Genomic DNA, 10,674 nt, shown 5'->3' on the forward strand with positions numbered 1-10,674 from the left:
CTGAGAAAGGTGATCGGGGCAGTGTGTGGTTACTGAGAAAGGCGATTGGGACAGTGTGTGGTTACTGAGAAAGGTGATTGGGGCTGTGTGTGGTTACTGAGAAAGGTGATTGGGGCCGAATGTGGTTACTGAGAAAAGTGATCGAGGCAGTGTGTGGTTACTGTAAAAAGTGATCAGAGCGGTGTGTGGTTGCTGAGAAAGGTGATCGAAGCCGTGCGTGGTTACTGAGAAAGGGGAACGGGGCAGTGTGTGGTTACTGAGAAAGGTGATCGGGGCGGTGTGTTTACTGAGAAAGGTGATCGGGGCAGTGTGTGGTTACTGAGATAGGTGGCCATTGTGCAGTGTTTGGTTACTGGGAAAGGTGATCGGTGCAGTGTGTGGTTACTGAGAAAGGTGACCTGGGCTGTGGGTGGTTACTGAGAAAGGTGGTCGGAGCAGTGTGTGGTTACTTAGAAAGGTGATCGTGGCTGTGTGTGGTTACTGAGAAAGGTGATCGAAGCAGTGTATGGTTACTGAGAAAGGTGATCGGGGCGGTGTGGGGTTACTGAGAAAGGTGATTGGGTCTGTGTGTGGTTACTGAAAAAGGTGATCGGAGCAGTGTGTGGTTACTGAGAAAGGTGATCGGGGCTGTGTGTGGTTACTGAGAAAGGTGATCGGGGTGGTGTGTGGTTACTGACAAAGGTGATTGGGTCAGTGTGCAGTAACTAAGAAACGTGGTCAGGGCAGTGTGTGGTTACTGAGAAAGGTAATCGGGGCAGTGTGTGTTTACTGAGAAAGGTGGCCGGTGCTTTGTGTGTGGTTACTGAGAAAGGTGATCGGGGCAGTATGTGGTTACTGAGAAAGGTAATCAGGGCTGCGTGTGGTTACTGAGAAAGGTGATCGGAGCAGTGTGTGGTTACTGAGAAAGGTGATCGGGACTGTGTGTGGTTACTGAGAAAGGTGATCGGGGCTGTGTGTGGTTACTGGGAAAGGTGAACGGGGCAGTGTGTGGTTACTGAGAAAGGTGATCGGAGCCGTGTGTGGTTACTGAGAAAGGTGATCGAGGCAGTGTGTGGTTACTGAGAAAGATGGTCGGGGCAGTGTGTGGTTACTGAGAAAGGTGGTCGGGGCAGTGTGTGGTTACTGTGAAAGCCGGTCAGTGTACAGGCTGCCTTCAAACATATGCAATTTCATTAGTAGGTTAACCAAAACAAGATTCTTGTGTTATGGACAGTTGAGAAAAGTCTAAAGTTGTCAGAATCACTCCGAGAGCTTTGGTCTCATTTTGGTAGCATTTAAATGTCCTGCCCTTTATTTTAAAACGTTTGCAGGAAACAAGAAGCAGTGTCTGAAATTCCACCATCTATTGACAGAAGCCAGGAAACCATGATTGTTGGATGTGTACTGAATGACTGTCTCTAAAACTTATCATTGTCACAGTCGGGTGCCTATCAGTTCATAGTCTAACTGACAATCGCAAGTGTTTATAAAGTATTTCATGTAAGTCAATGAATACAAATGTTTGCATTTATATGGTATTTGCTGCTTGAATAAAATGTTTGCTTTATAAGGGATTAAATACATGAAGGAATTTAAATGTAGTGAATTTGTTTTTCCTGAATAAGATTTTAAAAAATAAAATCTGCAACAGACACACAAAACTTGAATTTATTTAATTTCATTGAGGCTCTAGAATTATACCATTCTAGATATTGGGTGACTAAATGTGGGGAATACAAGGGGAATACTGTGGGCCAGAGGCATGGTTATCTGGAACTGACATTAAGAGCCATGAGGGTCATGGGTATAGTTTTGTATAGATGCTGTGAGAGACAATTGGGGATCTGTAGTGGGGCACAGGTTGCTATGGAGAATATAAGAGTCCGTGGACGTGCATGGGACACACATTGCCATGGACAGATCAATGTGTGTGTGTGTGTGTGCGTGTGTTTGCGCGCAGACGTGTGGGAACATGGGGGAGGGCATTCGGGAATGAGGGTAGAGGGATTGTGGCCCAGGTCAGCCTGAATGATCTTTCTCACAGCTGGCCTCAGATGCTTCCATGTTTCTGTGAACAAAGCTCCCAGTTCCCATTAACACATGGAGGAATGTAAGGAGAGGGACAGTGAGACAATTCTTCAACTTCTCCTTTTAAGTGTCAGCACTGACGGTATGGGTCGAATGACTTTCTTCTGTGTTGCAACAATCTGCGAACATAATCCCTGGCAAAATTAAAATCTGACCATCTTCTTCAGAGTTGGGGCTTGTGGGGGGCAGGATCTTCCCCGAGTCTGCACTTCCCACTCAAAAACTGGTTTGTACCATTTCTGCCCATCCCCAAGATGCAAGGCACAACACAATCCAGTTTTCCTTGGCCTTTCAAAATGCCAAGCTCAAAACCATTTTGAATGAGAAGTCAGAGGCAGAGCCATCTTGCAGTGATACAGTGTCTTTAACGTTCTGAAATATCCCAAGGCACCACTAAGGAACATTATCAGAGAACAGAGGAAGTCTGTGTCCAACATAAAAACACTGACTGTAAAAGCTTCTAAAGATACGTGAACTGAAAATGACTGATGTCGATAAATGCAGGTTACTTCCAGTCAAAAACAGAGGAATTTGTAAAGAAGAATAAAGAAAAGGATGACCAAGACTATATGGCAACTAAATACATAGATTGGTTCTTTGTTCACAAAGGAGGACACAAATAACATAATAGAGACACTGGGGAATACAGTGGGAGGGAGGAATTAAAAGAAATCAGTATCAGAAGGGAAAGGGTATGGGGAAATCGATGGTATTGAAGGCTTCAGGGCCTGATTATCTACATCCCATTGTACTTGAGCAAGTGCTCTTATTTTCTATATTTCTTCATAACATTCTGCATCAGGTAAAGTGGAATTAGAATCGGTTACTGAAAGGATTCATCGGATCAGAAGCCACCATTTACACCACCTCCAGGAGGATGCCACCACCAGACCCTTCCTTTGTCAGCCTTTCACAGGGACCGTTCCCTCTGGGACACCCTGATCCACGCCTCCTTCACTCCCAACACAACCCACGGCCCCACGGCACTTTCCATGCAACTGCAGAAGGTGTAGCACCTGCCTGTTTACTTCCTCTCTCCAAGGCTCCAGACACACCTTCTAGGTGAAGCAGCAATTCATCTGAGCTTCACTCAATCCAGTCTACTGTACTCGCTGCTCACAACGTGGTCTCCCTACACTGGGGAGACAAAGTGGAGACTAGGCAACCGCTTCGCAGAACACCTACGTTCTGTTTCTTAAAATGACCCTGAGCTTCCAGTTGCATACCAGTTCAACCCACCACCTTGCTCCCTGGCCAACATCTCTGTCCCAGGCTTGCTGCAGCGCTCCAGTGAAGCTCAGTGCAAGCTGGAAGAACAGCACCTCATTTTCCGCTTGGAAACCCTGCAACCTTCAGGACTCAATGTCAAGTTCAACAATTTTAGAACCTGAATTCCTTCTTCAATGTCCATGATCCACCCCTTCACTCATGGCCCTGTCATGACATGGTTCACTTTCAGCATACTTTCGCCCACTTAAGGTCACTATCATCAGTTTTTCTTTCTCCCTGGCTCACCACTAACTATCCCTTTGTCTGCCAATCTGCATTTCTGTCCCTCTGGGTTGCTTCTCCACCAATTTGCTTCCTCCTTTACCCTCTCCCCTCGCTCTTCACCCTGCACATATAGAATGATCTCCAAACCACTACCAGTTCTGAAGAAGGGTCACTGATACAAAACGTTAACTCTGCTTTCTCTACACGGATGCTCCAACACCTGCTGGAGAAGTTAGAAAGGAAATTACAATCTTTGGGACTAAGATATCTGAAAGATCTAATAGAATAATGGAGAGGTGGCAATGAGGTCATAATTGAATTGAAACACAACGCTGGCAAGGTTACATTTTAGGTGTTAATGGGCTGGGAGCCAATGTAGGTCACAATACCAAAATGGTATGTGTGTGAACTCATGAACATAAGAACCAGGAGCAGGAGTAGGCCATCTGGCCCCTCGAGCCTGCTCCACCATTCAATCAGATCATGGCTGATCGTTTTGTGGACTCAGCTCCACTTACCCAAGCTCTCACTGTAATCCTTAACTCCTTTACTGTTCAAAAATCTGTCAATCTTTGCCTTAAAAACATTCAATGAGATCGCCTCAACTGCTTCACTGGACAGGGAATTCCACAAATTCACAGTCCTTTCGGGGAAGACGTTCTTCCTCAACTCCTTCCAAAATCTGCACATTTCACCTGCACATCCACCAATGTAATTCATTGTATCCGTTGCTCCCAATGCGGTCTCCTCTACATTGGGGAGACTGGATGCCTCCGAGCAGAGCATTTTAGGGAACATCTCCGGGACACCCGCACCAATCAACCACACCACCCTGTGGCCCAACATTTCAACTTCTCCTCCCACTCTGCCGAGGACATATTCTACCTTGGGACCCCACAACTACATGGGATAAATGTGGATTTCAACAGCTTCTTCATCCACCCTGTGGCCCAACATTTCAACTTCTCCTCCCACTCTGCCGAGGACATATTCCACCTTGGGACCCCACAACTACATGGGATAAATGTGGATTTCAACAGCTTCTTCATTTCCCCTTATCCCACATTATCCCAGTCCCATATCTCCAACTCAGCACAGCCCTCCGGACCTGTCCATCACTCCCCCCCTCTGACATATCCTTGTCTCCCTCACCTTCATCCACCTATCACTTTCCCAGCTACCTTCCCCTGAATCCCACCCCCCTCCCATTTATCTCTCAGCCCTGGCCCACAAGCCTCATTCCTGATGAAGAGCTTATGCTCAAAACATCGACTCTCCTGCTCCTCAGATGCTGCCTGACCTGCTGTGCTTTTCCAGCGCCACACTCTCAAGTCTGATCTCTAGCATTGGCAGTCCTCACTTTCTCCTCCTCTGTGCTTTACCGCGATTCCAGTATATCATTCCTTAGATACGAACTGACACTGTTCACAGTATTCTAGGTAAAGTCTAATTAGTGCCTTGTACAGTTATAGAAAGATCTCGCACTTTCATACTCTATTCTCCTTGAAATAAAATCCACTGGCCTTCCCTATGACCTGCTGAATTTGTTTACTACCTGTTTTTATATTTGCACAAGGTCCACAAATCCTTCAGTGTTACAGCTTTCTGCAGTCTTTCCCCATTGAAGTAATAGTCAGCTCCTTGTTCTTCCTGGTAAAGTGCATATCCTCATGTTCTTCTACCTTATTTTGAAAACACATACCATTTTGAGAACAGTTTCTTCACCATTGTTATCAGACTTTTGAATGGATCTCTCAAATATTAAAGTTGATTTCTCTCTCTGCATCTTCTCTTCAGCTATAACACCATATTCTGCACTCTGTTCTATTAACCTGATGTACTTATGTATGGTATGATGTGCCTGGATAACATGCAAAACAATACTTTTTACTGTATCTCAGTATATGTGATAATATTAAATCAAATGTGCCAAGATTCTGTGCACTAACTTAACCCATCTATGCCACTCTGCAGACTCTCTGTGTCCGCCACACTATTTGACTTCCTACTTATTTTTGTGTCCAAGTGTAAACTTGTCTACAGTACATGAATTTCCCTTATCCAAGTCATTAATCCACACTGCAAATAATTGCGGCCCCAGCACTGATCCCCACGGTATATCACCAGTTATAGGTTGCCATCCTGAAAATGCCCCCTTAATCCCAAATCTCCAGTTAGTAATCTTCTATTCATGATATGATATGGCCTTCAATACCGTTGGCTCTTATCTTCTTAAGCAGCTTATGATGTGGTATCTTAACAAATACCTTCTGGAAATCCAAATATATTATATCTACCATGTCCCTTCATCTATCCTATTCATTTCCTCTTCAAAGACTTAAATAAATTTGTCAAGCTTTTTTTCCCCCTTCAGGAAACCATTCTGATTCTGCTTGATCATATATGTATTTCCAACTGCTCTGCTTTTATGTCCTTCATAACAGACTTTCCAACATTTGCCCATTAACAGATGTTCAGCTAACTGGTCAATATGTTACCTGCTTTTGCTTCTTTCCCTTTACAGATGTTACGTTAATCTGCTGGGACTTTGCATGATCGGTAAGGAGAGATCACATCCAGAGAGAGACACAATCTGAGTTAATGTATATTTCTGTGATTTTGCAACAGTGTGGGAATTTAGTGCAGAGGGGAAGAGGTGCTTTTTGTTTTGGCACACAGTGTGTGCGCTCTTTTTAACAGAGTAATTTGAAGCTCAGCTTCAATAAAAAAAATGATAGTTCATTGGTTGGTAATAATTGCTAAGTTGTCTATTCTAAGTCATTTTCAAAGTAAAGATAAACAGGATAAACGTTGTATGAACAAGGGTTTAACACTGCTAATGTGCACTGCTAATTGTACAATCCTCTCAGACTTTTCTGAAATCTAAGGAATCTTCAAAGATGACTATCAGTGAGCACACTACCACTTCACTTACTTTCCCAGATGCATCCATAGGATAGTGAAGAAAGCCTTTGGTATGCTTTCCTTTATTGGTCAGTGTATTGAGTACAGGAGTTGGGAGGTCATGTTGCGGCTGTACAGGACATTGGTTAGGCCACTTTTGGAATGCTCTGTAAAAGATTGGTCTCCCTCCTATAGACAGGATGTTGTGATACGTGAAAGGGTTCGGAACAGATTTATGAGGATGTTACAAGGGTTGGAGGGTTTGAGCTACAGGGAAAAGCTGAATAGGCTGGAGCTGTAGGGGTTGGAGGATGAGGGGTGACTTTATAGAGATTTATAAAATCATGAGGGACATGGATAGAGTGACTAGCCAAGTTCTTTTCCCTGGGGTGGGGGAATCCAAAACTAGAGGACATAGGTTTAAGGTGAGAAGGGAAAGATTCAAAAGGGACCTAAAGGGTAATGTTTTCATGCAGAGGATGGTGTGTGTATGCCAGAGGAAGTGGTGTAGGCTGGTAAAATTACAGCATTTAAAAGGCATCTGGATGGGTATATGAATAGGGAGGGTTTGGAGGGACATGGGCCAAATGCTGGCAAATGGGACTAGATTAGGTTAGGATATCTAGTTGGACCAAAGGATCTGTTTCCGTGCTGTACATCTCCATGACTCTAGGTCCAGGGCACATAGCAGCCTTTAGCCCCATGTGTTTCCCTACTGTTCCCTCTCTAATGATCCTCTTTCACTAGAAATAACCAGTGGACCATTGAAGTTGCAACTAGTAAAGTTGCAGGGCTCTGACTGCAAGGTTTCGTGCAAACCTGGTAATTTGATGGTTATATTCAACAGGTTGAGCAGTTCGCCTAATCTGCTGAAGACCACAGATGTGATCATAGACCTGGGGGTTGATATGATTGACATTGAACTTAAAGATGGTTCTATACATTGACCTGATTAGATTTGCACAACAGAGATATCAGCAACTACAGGAGAACACAGTTAAAGACTCTACAATGTAGAAGCGATGGCAATTGATTCTGGGAAGATGGCCAGACTTCATTCAGAATGTCCATGAGAACCTGATCCTGGGGAGTCATCTTCCAAGGCAAGCATGCCCTCATACCAGACTCAACATGATGTTACAAGCTACAAAAGCTTTCATCAGTTACACATGGGCACAGATCTTTCGAGGAGATATGAAAGGAACAGCCTATTGGCCAGGTATGAATTGCAGCCTCAGTTGTCAATATTTTGCCCAGATGTTGGTAATATTGATTTTCGTGACAATAGTAAACCAAGGGAGATTCTTGCCTTGCACTGATGTGCATGACAGCTGTCTTTATGAAGGAATTGTTGAAGGTATCTTGTCATTGTACAGGACACACGTCAGAAACAAGTTCAAAACTATTTTTAAATTAAAGAACTCGCTGAGAATGCTCAGGCTCATAGCATTTGCCAGAGTAGCATGCAGTTTAACAGGCTCTTTAAATCATGACTTACTAATAAAAACCCAAGTGACTGCATAGTGCACCAGCTGCTTAGTGGGAGAGACAATCTGCTTGTGTCCCAGGTGGAAGCAGGTTATTAAAACTGTAAATGCAGAACTGGAGGGCACAAACAGAAAATTCTCTCTCGAGTTAAATGAGAGATTAGAAGCAACGGTAATATAAACACGCTGCAAATCTAATTAATATAATGTTGATTTGGCTTTTAGGAAAAAGCTAGAGTATAGTTTATGGGACATTGGCATAAATAGAAACATACACAGAAAAGTGCTCTATCGTGGAAATGTATTTGTGGAGTCTAGGAGTGCCAGGTGAAAAGAAAGAATTTGTTGTGTTGTTATTATTGAGACTACCCTGGAAGTAAGCAAGACATTTCTCACTCTGCAAACATTTGACCTGTTATCGTGCCTGGAATGACCTGCCAGAGGACGTCGTGGAGGTTGGTACAATTACATTTAAAAGGCAACTGGACGGGTATATGAATAGGAAGGACTTAGAAAGATGTCAGCCAAATGCGGGAAAACGGGACTAGATTAATTTAAGATATCCAGTCAGCTTGGATGAGTTGGACCGAGGGGTCTGTTTCCATGCTGTACATCTCTATGATTCTAGCCTATTCAATGTAAGTCATGCATAGGTATTGAGGGCCACATTTACAACTGAGGTATGCTGACCAGTCACTGAACATGCTGTTTAAATTTACAACATTCTAAATTGCTTTATCTCCTTGAATGACTTGATGGTACCTGTTAAACAATCATACTCAGAAGTTACAAGATCCCTTGAAAATCTGGCCTAGAAGGAAATCCAGGAAATGGGAAAGGTGAGGCTGGAATTTATTGCCAAGTCAAGGGTCCTTTCTGATTCTGAATTTGGCTTAGTGGCAGGAGGTAAAGTAGGAATAATTGGCTAATTGGCAAGATGTCATTAGTAGCCGCTGCAATGATCCTTGTTGGGATCTCATCTATATTTAATATCTACTTTGATGATGTGATAGAAAGCTATATACCCACATTTGCCAATAATACAATGATTGTAATCTATGTAGTGTAGATGGGAAAGTGTTATTACAAAGAGATATGGACAAAGCTATGGCAAATGGATGACAACATAGGCAAATGTGTGGACATTCACTTTGGAACTAAAAAAGTGATAGGAAAGAGTATTTTCTGTAGGAAATGTGGAGGTCAAAAGAGGATTTTGTATCAAGTAAAGCACCAGGAACAAGAACAAAAAATATTGAAAAAAGATAATGGGATGCCGACTGAGAATTGAAATATAAGGGGTAGAACTAACTCTGGTCAGTCCATCTTTGGAAGGACATTATGTCATTAGAGGGAGTAGTGCATGGATTTGCAACAATAATACCTGGATTTCAGGTCTGAGGACATTCCCTTGCACTGTAGATAGTTAAAAAATGATTTGATGGATTGTTTCAAGGAGAACAGCTCGAAATAAATAAAGAGAAACCACTTTCACAGGTTCAGGAGAGTGGGGCCAGATGATATAGTCTAAAAATTAGAACCAGACCTTTCAGGAGTGAAATTAAGAAACATTTCGAAACACAAACAGCAGTAAAATTTGAGAAATTCTCTCCACAAAAGAGCAACTGAATCTACTTCAAATAATAATTCTAAATTGAGTTTAAGAGATAAAGATATGAAGAGATAGGAGACAAAGGCAGGTATGTGGAGTTAGGCAAAGAGCAGTTATGATCTCTTTTCATACTGGGATAGATCTGAGGAGCTCAGTAGGTCCTACTCCTGTTCTATCTAAGAGATGTGCTCCGCTCCAAAACATGAGATGGGTGTCAGTCAAAGTGGCTGGTAACAGCATTCAATAGCAAGGTGTTGGTCTCATCCAAACTGCAGCAGTTTTGTGGGGAACTGTATTCCAGTGAGTTGGTGCCATGGTGAGGCTCAGTGCATGTACAACACCAACCTCTGTTAATAGGGACTTAGGACAGTGAAGCATGCCCTGAGGTGTCGCAGACCGCTGGCCAAGATGGAGGCTCATAGGAGCAAGCAGCCAGGTATCCACTCGGACTGTGATGGCAGGAATTGTTGCTGTCTGGTTTCCCACTGCCATTTGGCAGATTAGCACATCAAGGAGGCAAGTTGGGAAGTTATGTTGCAGTCGTATATGATGTTGGTGAGGCCGCACTTGGAGTGTTGTGTTCAGTTTTGGTCATCTTACTTCGGGAAGGATGTTATTAAACTAGAAAGGGTGCAAAAGAAATTTACAAGGGTTGCCAGGTCTCAATGGTCTGAGTTATAGGGAGAGGTTGGGCAAGCTAGGACTTTTTATATTAGAGCATAGGAGACTGAGGGGGGATCTTATAGAAGTGTATAAGAGATCATAAGAGGCATAGTTAGGGTGAATGTACTCGGTCTTTTTCACAGAGTTGGGGAATCAGGGAAGAGAGGCCATCAGTTTAATGTTAGAGGGGAAAGAATAAAAGGGAACATGAGAGTCAAGCTGCTTTTTTTACACAGAGGGTGGTACACATATGGAATGAGCTACCAGTGGGTTGAGGCAGGTACATTAACAACATTTAAAAGGCATTTGAACAAATACACAAATAGGAAAGGTTTAGAAGGATCTGCTCCCAAGAGGATCAGTTCCACCACAGATGCCCTCCTTCTTTAGAGACCACAATTTCCCTTCCCACGTGGTTGAAGATACCCTCCAATGCATCTCATCCAC

The 10,674-nt window shown here is 43.3% G+C and overlaps 1 protein-coding gene across 2 annotated transcripts in view; it reads right to left on the reverse strand.

Annotated features, from left to right (window-relative positions):
- c4h8orf34 (chromosome 4 C8orf34 homolog) overlaps window positions 1–10,674 on the reverse strand; it is a 347,530-nt gene that overhangs the window by 186,405 nt on the left and 150,451 nt on the right. The window lies entirely within an intron of this gene.

Source organism: Chiloscyllium plagiosum, chromosome 4 (genome assembly GCF_004010195.1).
Source record: "Chiloscyllium plagiosum isolate BGI_BamShark_2017 chromosome 4, ASM401019v2, whole genome shotgun sequence".
Taxonomy (NCBI): domain Eukaryota; kingdom Metazoa; phylum Chordata; class Chondrichthyes; order Orectolobiformes; family Hemiscylliidae; genus Chiloscyllium; species Chiloscyllium plagiosum.